The sequence below is a fragment of the Trachemys scripta genome, chromosome 7 (assembly GCF_013100865.1).
Source record: "Trachemys scripta elegans isolate TJP31775 chromosome 7, CAS_Tse_1.0, whole genome shotgun sequence".
Classification (NCBI taxonomy): Eukaryota; Metazoa; Chordata; order Testudines; family Emydidae; genus Trachemys; species Trachemys scripta.
This window is the reverse complement of record NC_048304.1, coordinates 20,215,546-20,230,032: the sequence shown is the minus strand read 5'-3', so window position 1 is coordinate 20,230,032 and position 14,487 is coordinate 20,215,546.

The window sequence follows — 14,487 nt, the reverse complement described above, 5'->3', positions numbered from 1 at the left end:
CATAGAAGTCAGTAGAGTTGCGTCAAAACTGGCAGAAAGGAGCATCTTCTTTTCAAAAGGGCAGTAGGAGAGCTCAGTACTGGCAGCTTCAAACAGCTTGACTGTCTTAAACCATCAGCACCATCTACAAGGTTTTTGTTGTTCTTGAGCAAACTGGCAACTGTCCACCATTCTGAGCCCTGCAGCCAATTCATATATTAAACAGTCACTGAATGAACATTGTGCTGCCCTAGGCCACTGCCTCTATGATTGGGACAGCTGTGATTCCAGCTAATGATATTATCCTATGAAATCTGAGGTTGTAAGAGCCTGCAATCTATGAAACTAGATGAAATACCCAAAGATTATGGACTCCATAAAATGTTTTCTATGGGAATCTATATTTGTGCTTCTTGGAAAAATTAGGGAACAATCTTGCACTGACCAAGAGAAAAATGGACTTGAAGAAGAATGGGCCATAGGAGTTGCATTCCACAGACCTGGCTACTAATCCTGGCTCTGCCATAGATAGCCTGGTTGACCTTGGTAAACCACTTAGGCTGCTATTAGATATTTCATACTAGGCACCCAATGTCAGTGACCACTTTTGAAAATGTTGACCATACTGTAGATACAGCAATCATTTCCTCCACTTCTGAAATGCAACCACCTCTGGTCAGAATCGTGGCTGCTGTTTAACAACGGATGATGAAGCTATACAGCAGTTTGTGATAGCAAGTGAAAAATACACATATGCAATTGAAACTGCAGACGTTTTTTGTATAAGCAGAATGCAATAAATGTATAAAAGTTTCTGGAACTGTAATTTAATCAGAATGCGGGAGGCTACACATCGTCACTCTTCAGAAGTGCACAGAGTGACCTTTAATGACCACAAACCGCTGATCCAAAAGACAATGTGGAACTTAGAATGCAAAGATCTCAGTTCTACCATATCCAAACATTTCTATAGCAGCCATCATCAGATTGTAAAGCTGCCCTTCCTGCTGTAATTCCCAGGTGATTCCCCATGTATATCTCCCATGCTGTGCAGCTATCCCTTTGGGATCAGAAAGGTGCAATCTGAACCCTCATGTGTCAGTAGATTTGAATTTAGCCCTATGGCTGTTATCATTATACAGTTTTAATGCAGTAGCACTAAAGGCCCCATGCTTCTGGGCACTGTACAAACATAGAACATAACAGCCCCTGCCTAAAGATCTCCAAGCTTTTTGATTACCCATTTGCTGCAAAATATGATGGACGTGGTTAAATGCAGAGCAGCTGCTGAGTGTGCATCCCAACTGGTAAATAGCCCTCTTAAGAAGAAGGATTATCTTATGTTTAAGGTACAGGGCTAAAAGCCGTGAGACTGTGGTTTCATTCCTGCTGGTCCAAGCAAGTCAGTTCACTTCCCAGTTTTCCCATCCGCAAAATGGGTATAATAATTTATCCTTACCAGAGCAAGCTGTTGTAAAGCTTAATAATTCAATATGGTTTGTATTTTTGTAAATATCTTCAGTATCTTTGGAGGTAAGGTGCAAAGTTGTATTAGTCTATTCATAGGTGAGGGGTGAACCCTCCCTTCGGGGAGGCTAGCCCACTTACCCCACCCCTTCTGTCCGATGCCCTGACCCCTGCACGCCAAAGCCCCAATGCCCCCCCCTTGACCAGAGGAGCCCCGAGATACACACATACGCACCGGGCCGGGCTGCTGGTCTGAATGCCGTCTCTGGTGGCCCGAGCCGGCTTCAGGGTAGAGGGGGAGGGAGGACAAGCCTCCTGGGGAAACGTGGGCAGGGCCACAGCCTGGGTCAGGGGTGGCTTAGCCTGCCACCCACAAATCCATTCAAAACATCACAAAGAAAAAAAATTGTAGTGGGCCAACTTCAGATCTTGAGGTCAAGATGACTAAAGGGGCAAACTTTCAATAGGTCTCTAGATTATACCAATGTTACCAAGTGACTTTTGCACTTAATTAGTGCCTTGTACCTGATATTGCAAGGCAAGCTATCAAGGGAGGTAAGGATTATCTTTTCTTTTACTGCTTGAGAAACTGAGGCACAGAGAGGCTAAGTGACTTACCCAACGTCACCCAGCCATCAGTAGCAGAGCATAGAATAGAACCTCACGTGTCTTTCCTCATAGTCCCGTCATCCTTACCACAAGTCAATCCTCCTTCCCTGGTGCTTTCTTTCAGTTTTCTTCATAATGTGCATGCAAAGGCAGAATTTTTAATGCAAAAATAGTTGTACCATTTTTAGAGGCACATTGAACATTTGACTCCAGAGGCATGAGCAATAGTAAAGGCTAAAAGATCTGATCTAGTGCCCATTGAAATCACCTTAATATACACCTCTTAATATGGGAATGGAGATTGACGGCTAGGCAATATGTCAGTGCTGGTTGCATTATAAAAAAAACTAAAATTCCAGCCTTTGATGACATCTACAAATTGTTCCAGCTTTGTTCCTCTATTTATGGAACTAAAATAATAAAAATAATCTCACTTCCCTAATGTTGAGCACAGTTCAAAGTCTGTATTATAGGGATATTTTGTCTAAAATATTGTCAGTGGCAGACACGTGATTCTAAAAATATATCTAACTCCTCTAAAGGGGTTTCATTTTTCCTGTTGGTCTCATCCTTCTTCAGGCATCAGTAGAAATCATTGTAAGTTACTACCCTCAGAAAAGAAAACAAGCCTATGATATATATCAAGTCACATTTGAAGTCAGTTTGCAATTTTGATAGCAAGCTGCACTGATTTTGCTGAACATAACTTTATCTTTACCAAATCCCACAAACAAATGTTGCACGACCCAGCAGACTGAACGGTGTTAACTCCGGAGTATTGTGTCCAGTTCTGGGCACCACATTTCAGGAAAGATGTGGACAAATTGGAGAAAGCCCAGAAAAGAGCAACAAAAATGATTGAAGGTCTAGAAAGCATGACCTGTGAAGGAAGATTGAAAACACTGGGTTTGTTTAGTCTGGAAAAGAGAAGACTGAGGAGGGACATGATAGTAGTTTTCAGGTACATAAAAAGCTGTTACAAGGAGAAGGGAGAAAAAATGTTCTCATTAACCTCTGAGAACAGGACAAGAAGCAATGGGCTTAAATTGCAGCAAAGGTGATTTAGGTTGGACACTTCCTCTCAGGGTAGTTAAGCACTGGAATAAATTGCCAAGGGAGGTCGTAGAATCTCCGTCATTGGAAATTTTTTAGAGCAGGTTAGACAAACACCTGTCAGGGATGGTCTAGATCAGGAGTCGGCAACGTTTGGCACGCGGGTTTGCCAGGGTAAGCACCCTAGTGGGCCGGGCCATTTTATTTACCTGCTGATGCGGCAGGTTCGGCCGATCGCGGCCCCCACTCGCCGCGGTTCACCGTCCCGGGCCAATGGGGGCGGTGGGAAGCAGCGCGGGTGAGCGGGCCGCAATCAGCCGAACCTGCTGCGTCAGCAGGTAAATAAACTGGCCTGGCCCGCTAGGGTGCTTACGCTGGCGAGCCGCGTGTCAAACGTTGCCGACCCCTGGTCTACATAATACTTAATCCTGCCATGAGTGCAGGGGCCTGGACAAGATGACCTCTCTAGGTCCTTTCCAGTCCTACAATTCTATGATTCTAAGCATTCAGCGGTTGAGCAATGAGGCTGCAGCATGTCAACAGAGTAAGCATGTAGACTGATGGGCAACAAGGTCAAGATAAACTGTAGTAACTATGAAGGCTATTTATACCTCTGCATTTGGAGAGGGCACATTCAAATTCATGATGAAAACATATTGGCACTGTAGTATCCTCAGCCAAGCAGCACTCTCCAAGCTTCAGGAACAAAGCATCTCTACAATTTTCCTAGAAATGTTCCTAGCCTGAGGTTGGCAGAACATACATTCAAAACAATTTTATGGATTTTTTTTAATGTAGCAAAAATAGTGAATTAAACTAAACCAAAGCACATCTTGTCTACCTCATCTAATTGCTGACCAACCTCCCCATAGACTGCAGAATTCCACGCAATAGCACTTTGCACTTACATATACTGCCTTTCATTCAGAGACTTAAAAGTACTTTATAAATATTAATGGGAGCAGGAAAGAAGCAATACAAAAGGTCAGACTAGATCAGACTAGAACTGTGGGGCGCGCCCCCCTTAGGGGGGCATGAAGGAACATTCAGGGGGCCGTGGTGGGCGCGGGCCAGCCCCCAAGGGGGGCGGGGAAGTAGTGCCACCCAACCCCGGCCCACCCCCAGCTCTGCTCTGGCCCCGCTCCCAGCCATGGCTCCGGCCCCAACCCCCCCTCTGCCCCCGGCTATGGTTCCCATCCCTGGCCCCACTTCCGGCCCCAGAACCCCCCCAACTTCAGGCCCTTACCCCATCCCTGTCTCTCCCCTCACCCCTGGGAGCCACACCCCACTCCCAGCCCTAGTTCCTGGTGGACCTGGGGGGAGCACAGACAGGTAAGGGGAGGCACAACCCTCAACAATTTGGGGACCATCTGGCGGTCTCTACTAGCCTAAATCTTTCTGACTCTAAGGGTATGTCTGCACTGCAATAAAAGACCCATGGCACAGCCCCAGCTGGCCTGGATCAGCTGTGAGGGGGTTGGTCTCAGAGCCTGGGCTCCAGCCAAAGCCCAAATGTCTATCCTGTTTTAGCTCTGCAGCTTGAGCCCCCCGAGCCTGAGACAAATGACCTGGGCTCTAAGACTCACTGCCACAGCTGTTTTGATTTGTTTCTGCACTGTAGACATACCCAGAGGACCACGTTTAGCCAGGGTGTAACTGACTTCAGGAGAGTAACAGCAGGGGCATTTGTTCCACGGCCCTCATGTTATATTTGGGGAAACTGAGGCTCAGAGAAGTTAAGTTATTTGACCTAGTTTGCACAGGGAATCTGTGCAACTACCCTGGTCTACAATTTTTGAGAAGTCGTCTGCTTCAGAGATAAAATGTGCTATTTATTATGTATTTTGATGTGCTGAATTCAAATATGACAATTAAAACAATTGATTGGCTACTGTTTCTAAGATATTTACGTTTTTACATTTTATGTCTATGTATATTGTGTAGATAATAGAGTTTTAATCATAAATTGTAAACCTAGGTCTTTTCATGTGTTTATGGTTGCTTTACATGATAATATTTCACCTGTCCTGTTCATGTAACACTTTAAAAATCAGCAAAAGGGTTATATAAATAAAATGTATTATGAAACAAAAGGCAAAAAACTATTATGTACATAGTTTAGTCCTATTCAGTGTCTTCTCGGCGCTTCTTGGCTTGTCTCTTGTATTCATTAAATGGAGCATCTCTTGTCACTGTCCAGCAATAGTCTGCAAGCATTGATGGGCTCCATTTGCCCTGATAGCGTTTCTCCATTGTTGCAATATCCTGGTGAAATCGCTCGCCGTGCTCGTCGCTCACTGCTCCGCAGTTCGGTGGAAAAAAATCTAGATGAGAGTGCAAAAAATGTATCTTTAGTGTCATGTTGCAACCAAGGCTTTTGTATGCCTTGAGGAGGTTTTCCACCAACAACCTGTAGTTGTCTGCCTTGTTGTTTCCGAGAAAATTTATTACCACTAACTGGAAGGCTTTTCATGCCGTCTTTTCCTTGCCACGCAGTGCATGGTCAAATGCATCATCTTGAAGAAGTTCACGAATCTGAGGACCAGCAAAGACACCTTCCTTTATCTTAGCTTCACTTAACCTTGGAAATTTTCCACGGAGGTACTTGAAAGCTGCTTGTGTTTTGTCAATGGCCTTGACAAAGTTCTTCATCAGACCCAGCTTGATGTGTAAGGGTGGTAACAAAATCTGCCTTGATTCAACAAGTGGTGGATGCTGAATACTTTTCCTCCCAGGCTCCAATGACTGTCAGAGTGGCCAATCTTTCTTGATGTAGTGGGAATCTCTTGCATGACTATCCCATTCGCAAAGAAAACAGCAGTACTTTGTGTATCCAGTCTGCAGACCAAGCAAGAGAGCAACAACCTTCAAATCGCCACAAAGCTGCCACTGATGTTGGTCATAGTTTATGCACCTCAAAAGTTGTTTCATGTTGTCACAGGTTTCCTTCATATGGACTGCATGACCAACTGGAGTTGATGGCAAAACATTGCCATTATGCAGTAAAACAGCTTTAAGACTCATCTTCAATGAATCAATGAACAGTCTCCACTCATCTGGATCGTGAACGATGTTGAGGGCTGCCATCACACCATCGATGTTGTTGCAGGCTACAAGATCACCTTCCATGAAGAAGAATGGGACAAGATCCTTTTGACGGTCACGGAACATGGAAACCCTAACATCACCTGCCAGGAGATTCCACTGCTGTAGTCTGGAGCCCAACAGCTCTGCCTTACTCTTGGGTAGTTCCAAATCCCTGACAAGGTCGTTCAGTTCACCTTGTGTTATGAGGTGTGGTTCAGAGGAGGAGGATGGGAGAAAATGTGGGTCCTGTGACATTGATGGTTCAGGACCAGAAGTTTCATCCTCTTCCTCGTCTGACTCAAGTGAGAATGATTCTGGTGCATCAGGAACAGGCAGTCCTTATCCATGGGGTAATGGGCATATAGCTGATGGAATGTTTGGATAATGCACAGTCCACTTTTTCTTTTTTGACACACCTTTCCCAACTGGAGGCACCATGCAGAAGTAACAATTGCTGGTATGATCTGTTGGCTCTCTCCAAATCATTGGCACTGCAAAAGGAATAGATTTCCTTTTCCTGTTCAACCACTGGCGAAGATTTGTTGCACAAGTGTTGCAGCATATGTGTGGGGACCACCTCTTATCCTGATCTCCAATTTTGCAGCCACAATAAAAGTGATAGGCTTTCTTAACCATAGTGGTTATACTGCGCTTTTGTGATGCAAAAGTCACTTCACCACAAACATAGCAGAAGTTATCTGCACTGTTCACATAAGTACGAGGCATCTCTGCTCACTTTGGCTAAACAGAAATGTGTCCCTTTGCAAAATCAAACACTGACAAATAAGAGAGCACGACACTGTATGATTTCTAGAGCTGATATAGGGCAATTTGTTCAGCAAAGTGATGTAAGCTTCGTTATGATTGCATCATCCATGACTTCTAGGAATAACATGATGTAATTCATATCATGTATGACGCAATACCAGCTTCAGATTGCATCATTCATTGTTTTGCCTAAAAAGCAAGTACTGTCCAAACCCAATCATAGATTTATTCATAGATCCAGTCAAAGATGTATTTTAGTCATTTCTGGTTTAAATTGAGATCCCTTCCCTTTATAACTCACTTATCCTCCGCCATTCCCAAGTCAAGGGTCGTATATACTGACCCAATAGCATATCTTGAAAACTAGAGCCAATCAACAATTTTAAGCATCATTTTCGTTCTCAGTGACCAAGAATTAGTAAAGTTTGACTACATTTATTTCAGAAGCATTTTGGCTGTAGAGCAGTGCTATCAGAAGTAGAGCCTAGATCTTCTGAATCCTAGCCCAATGAGTTGGCCACAAGCCCGTCTGTCTCTTGATGGATATATGCCTGTCTAGATTTGGCATTTAGAACTTTGTGCATTTTTTAAAATTAGTGTTTTTGTGCACTTAAAAACAGAGTAGCTAGTCACTTCGATTCTGTGTGTTTCACTTCAGAGGGGGTCTTGGCTGCCTTGTTGCTCCCATGGAGTTACAGGAAGTATTTGGTTAAGGGTGGGGTATAACACTGCTGCCAGTGTGTGCCCAGACTCTGTTATGGCTTCTTAGTAAGATTCCTATAATTCTTCACTTATTTCTCTATGGCTTCCACAGTAGATTGGTTATCTCTGAACCAACATAAGGTGTTAGTGAGCCTTCTGTTCGGGAATTCATTTCTGATTAAAATGCACTCGTAAAGGGTGAAATATATTCCTCCTACAGACAGCCCGAGTGATCAGGCTCTGCATGGGAGAAGTGCGGGTGAGCTGTGAGGGGTGAACCTACATCTATTCCTGGGGACAAGCGATAAGCCCAGATCTGCACTGGGTACTGGAACCAATGTATGTGCATAAACGTGGTTCTTGTGTCACCTTCCCATGCCAGTTGCTGCCTTTGCATCAGTCTACTCATGGTTGGCATGGAGACCCTTTCAGCAACATCCAGGGGGATATGCAGGTATCCCTTTGTAGCAGCTCTGCTTACATGTGCACTGCTGAGTTCCAGTGCTGGGCGTAAGTGTTGTGAGAGCCACTGAAAGACCCTCCATATCAGGAATGAATTCCAGTCAAAGGTAATATTTATCTGCTGATATTGACAGACCAATCTCAGTTCATCTAAACAATACAAAGATGTTGAGTCTGATTCATATTTGTGCTCCAGCCCCTTTCCACGAAGTGCCCAGAAAGCTGCCAGCTCTGGTCAATTTGTGAGTTCCTCAAGTATGGAGGAGCGCTCTGGTGCCAACAGAGCCAGCATTCTGTGCAACAATCTCACCCAGGCAGGGCATAAAGGGCAAGTTGGGGGAAAGAAATGGCATGGCAGGGGCACTGGCATAAATCTTATCTTACCAACTGGAGAAACGGCCCCACGTATACAGTAAAAATGAAATGGGTGTTACACTCAGCTACTGATAAACTTGTCAGCAAAGCCAACAGATAACTCATACACACAAAAACCATATAAAGGAAAGAGCATCTGACCTGCATCAACCATCTCCCCAAAGTCCCCCTGGTCCTGGAAATCAAATTTCAAGTTTAATGACATCTAATAAATTGCCCTCTGTAACATTAAATCGAGGCCCATTAATAATTATTTGTATTACAGGAATGCCTGGCTGTCCCAGGCAAGATCGGGGCTCCACTGTGTTAGGAACTGGGCAGACCTGGGCCAAGAGAGAGGCCTTGCCCCTTAGAGCTTACACTCTAGAGAGACAAGACAGACTGCGATGGGGTGTCTTAACCCTACACTGGGACAGAAGGGGTTAAGGAACAGGTCCGGGCCCAACTGAGGAGCCTGCTCTAGCTGGAGGAACAGCTAGAAAGAGACCCAGAGACGGGTGTAGGTAGGAGAGGCTTGTTTTGGGACTGTCTGAGTAAGGCTGCAGTAGGCGTTCTTGCTGCAGGGGAGAGGGCTGCATGGAGCAGCCTCCCCAGGCCTTAGAGGAGGGACTAACTTTCCCTAGCACTAGGTAGCCCTTCACTCTAACTTCTGTTGGATCATCTGTTAAGCTTTTGACCACGCCATGGAATAAAGTGGTAGGAAGTGGCCCAGGGAGGCAGCCTCAAAGCACTCTGGGGTGTTTGCTATCACTGCTTTTCGTAGGGCCCTGGGCTGGAGCCCTGTGAAGGGGCAAGGTCTGGGCTCGCCTACCAAGCACTCTCTTGTGAAGGGAGAACAAACTCCTCGTCCCGGAGATAAGGGGGAATAGCGACACTGCAAGCCCCGAGACAAGGGTCCGTAACCCCCAGAGGCCTGGAGGTGGGCTGAAGTACTTTTCTGTTGTTGGGATGTTGGACTACATACATTTTGTTGCACATGGTTACCCCATAATGAGGGTGGACTTGACTGGTGACCTGGCTGAAGGGTTGAATTACTACCTACTGGAAGGGGGACATATCACAGTGTCTGCGTGATGTCCCCCAACGGACACTAGAGAGAGCTGGGACCCAGTGACCTGACCTCTAGGCTGCACCAATGGCAAGCTTAGCCCTGTCACCCAGACAAAGGGTAGGGGGAAAGGATGAAACATACAGAGTGAGCAATGTGATGGCCTTAAGTGGCATTGTAATGCCACAATGTTTGTGTTTAAAATATGTTGGGGTGAAGTCAGCATAGGGTGCGGGGGAGGTGGTGTAATTGCTGTTGGAATAGGCCAGGAGCCAATTATTGCCCCCTGCAAGAGGGAAGCAGGGAGAGAACTCTCCCTCAGACAGGTGTGTCAGAAGCCCACTGCCCGGTGGGGTTACTCCTGGGGTGATGCTGCCTCCACACCATCCTTGCTCAGGGCTGAGTTTAAAGGCACGCTCGAGCTCTGAACTCTCGTCGCTCAGAATTGCCTTGTCAAGTTTGCCTTAAACTCCTGCTCTGGCCTTGCACCACGCATGGAGCATGTCAATGGATTTTGTTCTGCTGAAGTTAGAGGCTGGGATGTATGTGTGTTGTAAACAGAGCTTATAATAGAAAGCTTACTTTGACCTTCACCATGGAGAGATTAGCACCGTTCCATAACTGAATACTGCACCTTGTTCTAAATATCCAGAGGCAATTTCTGTTTACAGCACTGCAAGATGTGCTGAGCTGGAAGATCCTACTATCAATAAAGCCAGTGCTGTCCTGTCATGGGGCCACTGGGATTCCCCACCAATCATGCCTTTATTATGTGGATTTCTGCCCTGCTCACGGAAGGTGCAAAACATCTTTGTGTGCTGCTGCTGGAAGAGATGACTTGGGCTGTGGCAATTTGCTGTGTAAAATAGCATTGTGTGTGTCTGAAACTAGAGAATTGTGGAGTTTGTTACTATTTGACCCTTACCCATGAGACACCTTTGGTTTCTCCCATCTCATTAAAGTCAGAGAAATGGTTTCAAACTGCTTCCCTGTGGCTAGACCATATAGATTCTTCCTGGTCTATGTGTGGTTGCACACTGCAGGGGGGAGGGAAATAAGATGCTTCTTTCCCATTTGCTCTGTCTGTGCAAGGGGCAGGTGGATTTGCAGCCCCTGACACCTCCTTTCTCTCCTAAGAGCATGTGGTGCCACAAAGGGGACAGGGAGAGGAGAGGAGGAGGCAGGGATATGGACCTGTCTCCTCACATATATCAACCCCTAATCTGCACCCCAGAAGGAATTTAACAGACATGCAGCTGTTCTGTGCTTAGGAGCCATTCATGCTTGACATACGGGATTTTCATAAACACAGTATTGGCTTATTTTGCTCCCAATGACTTTAATGGGGGCACAGTTAGGCCATTATGGGGCACTTTGGAAGCCCAAACACACAATGTTTGTAAGATTAAGTACTTATGGTAACGATACCATTGTAAATTTACACAGAACAGAGCCTTTCATATTGAAGGATCCCCAAACACTTTACAAACACAGGGCCTCATCTTGCAAACACGTCATACTAATCTTAGTGCTTCCTACAATGAGCAGGCCCACTGCAGCCGATGGCATGGCTCAAGTTAAAAGATGTTGGTAGGATCAGACCCCAAAATACCAGCGTTTAGTGTTTCTTGAAAGTATTCCGTACAAGTACTGATGTGCCTTAATGCTACTTATCTACAGATTTAGACAGCTGATACTTACATGGACTCCAATGTGGGAATTTTTCTTAGGTTGTAGACAGATGACAACGAAGAAGAAAATAACAAACCACACAGCCAAATTACTGAAACCCACCATGCTAAAAATCACCATAATCTTATGCCCAATCTTTAGAGAGTTCAAATTCCCAGAAGATAAAAGGATGGTCATTTGGCTGTCTCAATTCACTGACTTCTGTGGTATCTCCTGTTTCTCCTACTAAAGTAGATTTCACTGATCATAGACTGCATGTTTTTTGGTCTAGACCAGAATGCTACCAATATTCCTGCTTCATCCATTTATACCCAATTCACAGCTAGTGTTTGGCCAGACTAAACAGGCTCACCTGGTGTGCTAGGTGCACAACAAGATAAATTTAATCCAATCTTTGCTCCCAATCAGGGCCAGCTCCAGGCACCAGCTTGGCAAGCAGGTGCTTGGGGCAGCCACTCCGGAAAGGGGCGGCAGGTCCAGCGATTCGGCGGCAATTCGGCAGACGGTCCCTCACTCCCGCTCGGAACGAAGGACCTTCCGCCAAATTGCCACCGCAGATCGCGATCGCGGCTTTTTTTTTTGTTTTTGTTTTTTGGCTGCTTGGGGCGGCCAAAACCCTGGAGCCGGCCCTGCTCCCAATTACTCCCTTGTTTTCCTATTGACATCATGGTCTAGATTCTCAACTGCTGTAAATTGGTGTAACTCCATCAGAGTCAATGGAGCTACATTGACTCAAACAGCTGTGGATCTGGCACCAGGGGTTTTACTGCAGTGACAACAAAGGGGAAGGTTGTACAAATTACCTGAATTACCAAAAGCAATTTAATTGGTAGATGAATAACCTGTAGCAATCCAGCAACAACTCCAAAAAATGACCAGATGAAGAAGAATGAAGACCAAAAATCTCTATGGTGTTGTCATTGCTATTTCCAAGTCAAGGACAACTCATACATGCGCAAAATATATCATAGTATGCCACTGTGACGAACTGGGACTGTTCTTACTGTGGTCTGTGAATGCTGACAGGGGAGTGTGGCTAGGATAGTCTGCATTGGGGGATGGGAGACTGCCCGAAGGCGAATACCTGAGCGTGTAACATGAGAACCCAGGAAGGGGTTGGAGGCCAGGTGACACCTTGGCCCGGGAAACTGAACAAAGGCTGTGGGAGGGGTCGCTGAAGGCAGAGTGTTGGAAGCGGGCTGGAGAGATGGCTGGGAGGCAGAGATGGCTCTGACCCCCCAAAGGGGGGTGGGCTGGGATGCCCTGGGACCCCAAGCTGGACCTAACTGAGGGGGGCCCTGTTGTCTGTGCCTGCAAGACCTGTCTCGGACTGTATTCCTGTCATCCAAATAAACCTTCTGCTTTACTGGCTGGCTGAGAGTCATGGTGAATCTCAGGAAGCCGGGGGTGCAGGGCCCTGAGTCCCCCAATACTCCGTGACAGCCACGAAAGGCAATGATGGGGGGAGAGAGTCATGCCCACATGCTTTGCTTTTCTAAAACGTTAATCTTATCAAAGGTCACTTAGTAGCCAGGCCAGAGTCTCTGCAGACTAGCTGGAAAGTTGGGATGACATACAGATTCTTAAGATTTCCAAAATTAAACAAATAGGTAGATTTCACTGCAGCCACTTCTAGAATCCAGGGAAAGTTGATCAGACCTTTAAGGCATTTGCCATCCACACTAAAGAACCCATAAAAATAACCTCTGAACTCTCTTCCTCTTTTGTAGTTGCTTGATTCTGCTGGGTAGCACACTGGATGGAGCCTTGCATGCCCTGTTTCTGAGGGTATGTCTACACTACGAAATTAGGTTGAATTTATAGAAGCCAGTTTTATAGAAATCGGTTGTATACAGCCGATTGTGTGTGTCCCCACATAAAATGCTCTAAGTGCATTAAGTCGGCGGACTGCGTCCACAGTACCGAGGCTAGCGTCGACTTCCGGAGCGTTGCACTATGGGTAGCTATCCCACAGTTCCCGCAGTCTCCGCCGCCCATTGGAATTCTGCGTTAAGATCCCAATGCCTGAATGCAAAACAGTGTCGCGGGGAGTTCTGGGTACATGTTGTCAGGCCCCAGCAATGTGCAAATCATGGTGTTACTGGGGCAGGTCCATGCCGTGGAACGCCGATTCTGGGCCTTGGAAACAAACACAGACTGGTGGGACCGCATCATGTTGCAGATGTGGGACAATTCCCAGTGGCTGCGAAACTTTCGCATGCGTAAGGGCACTTTCATGGAACTTTGTGACTTGCTTTCCCCTGCCCTGAAGCACCAGAATACCAGGATGAGAGCAGCCCTCACAGTTGAGAAGCGAGTGGCGATAGCCCTGTGGAAGCTTGCAATGCTAGACAGCTACCGGTCAGTCGGGAATCAATTTGGAGTGGGCAAATCTACTGTGGGGGCTGCTGTGATCCAAGTTGCCAGGGCAATGAAAGACCTGGTGATATCAAGGGTAGTGACTCTGGGAAACGTGCAGGCCATAGTGGATGGCTTTGCTGCAATGGGATTCCCAAACTGTGGTGGGGCGATAGACAGAACCCATATCCCTATCTTGGCACCGGAGCACCAAGCCACTGAGTACATAAACCACAAGGGGTACTTTTCAATGCTGCTGCAAGCCCTGGTGGATCACAAGGGATGTTTCACCAACATCAACGTGGGATGGCCGGGAAAGGTACATGATGCTCGCGTCTTCGGGCACTCTGGTCTGTTTCGAAAGCTGGAGGAAGGGACTTTCTTTCCAGACCAGAAAATAACCATTGGGGATGTTGAAATGCCTATCGTGATCCTTGGGGACCCAGCCTACCCCTTAATGCCATGGCTCATGAAGCCGTACACAGGCAGCCTGGACAGTAGTCAGGACCTGTGCAACTACAGGCTGAGCAAGTGCTGAATGGTGGTGGAATGTGCATTTGGACGTTTAAAAGCGCGCTGGCGCAGCTTACTGACTCGCTCAGACCTCAGCGAAAATTGTTATTGCTGCTTGCTGTGCGCTCCACAGTATCTGTGAGAGTAAGGGGGAGACATTTATGGCGGGGTGGGAGATTGAGGCAAATCGCCTGGCCGCTGATTACGCGCAGCCAGACACCAGGGCGGTTAGAAGAGCACAGCAGGTCGCGGTGCGCGTCAGAGAAGCTTTGAAAATGAGTTTTGTGATTGGCCAGGCTACGGTGTGAAACTTTTGTTTGTTTCTCCTTGATGAACCCTCTGCCCCCCCCCCCCCCCCCCCGCCCACCCCCCCC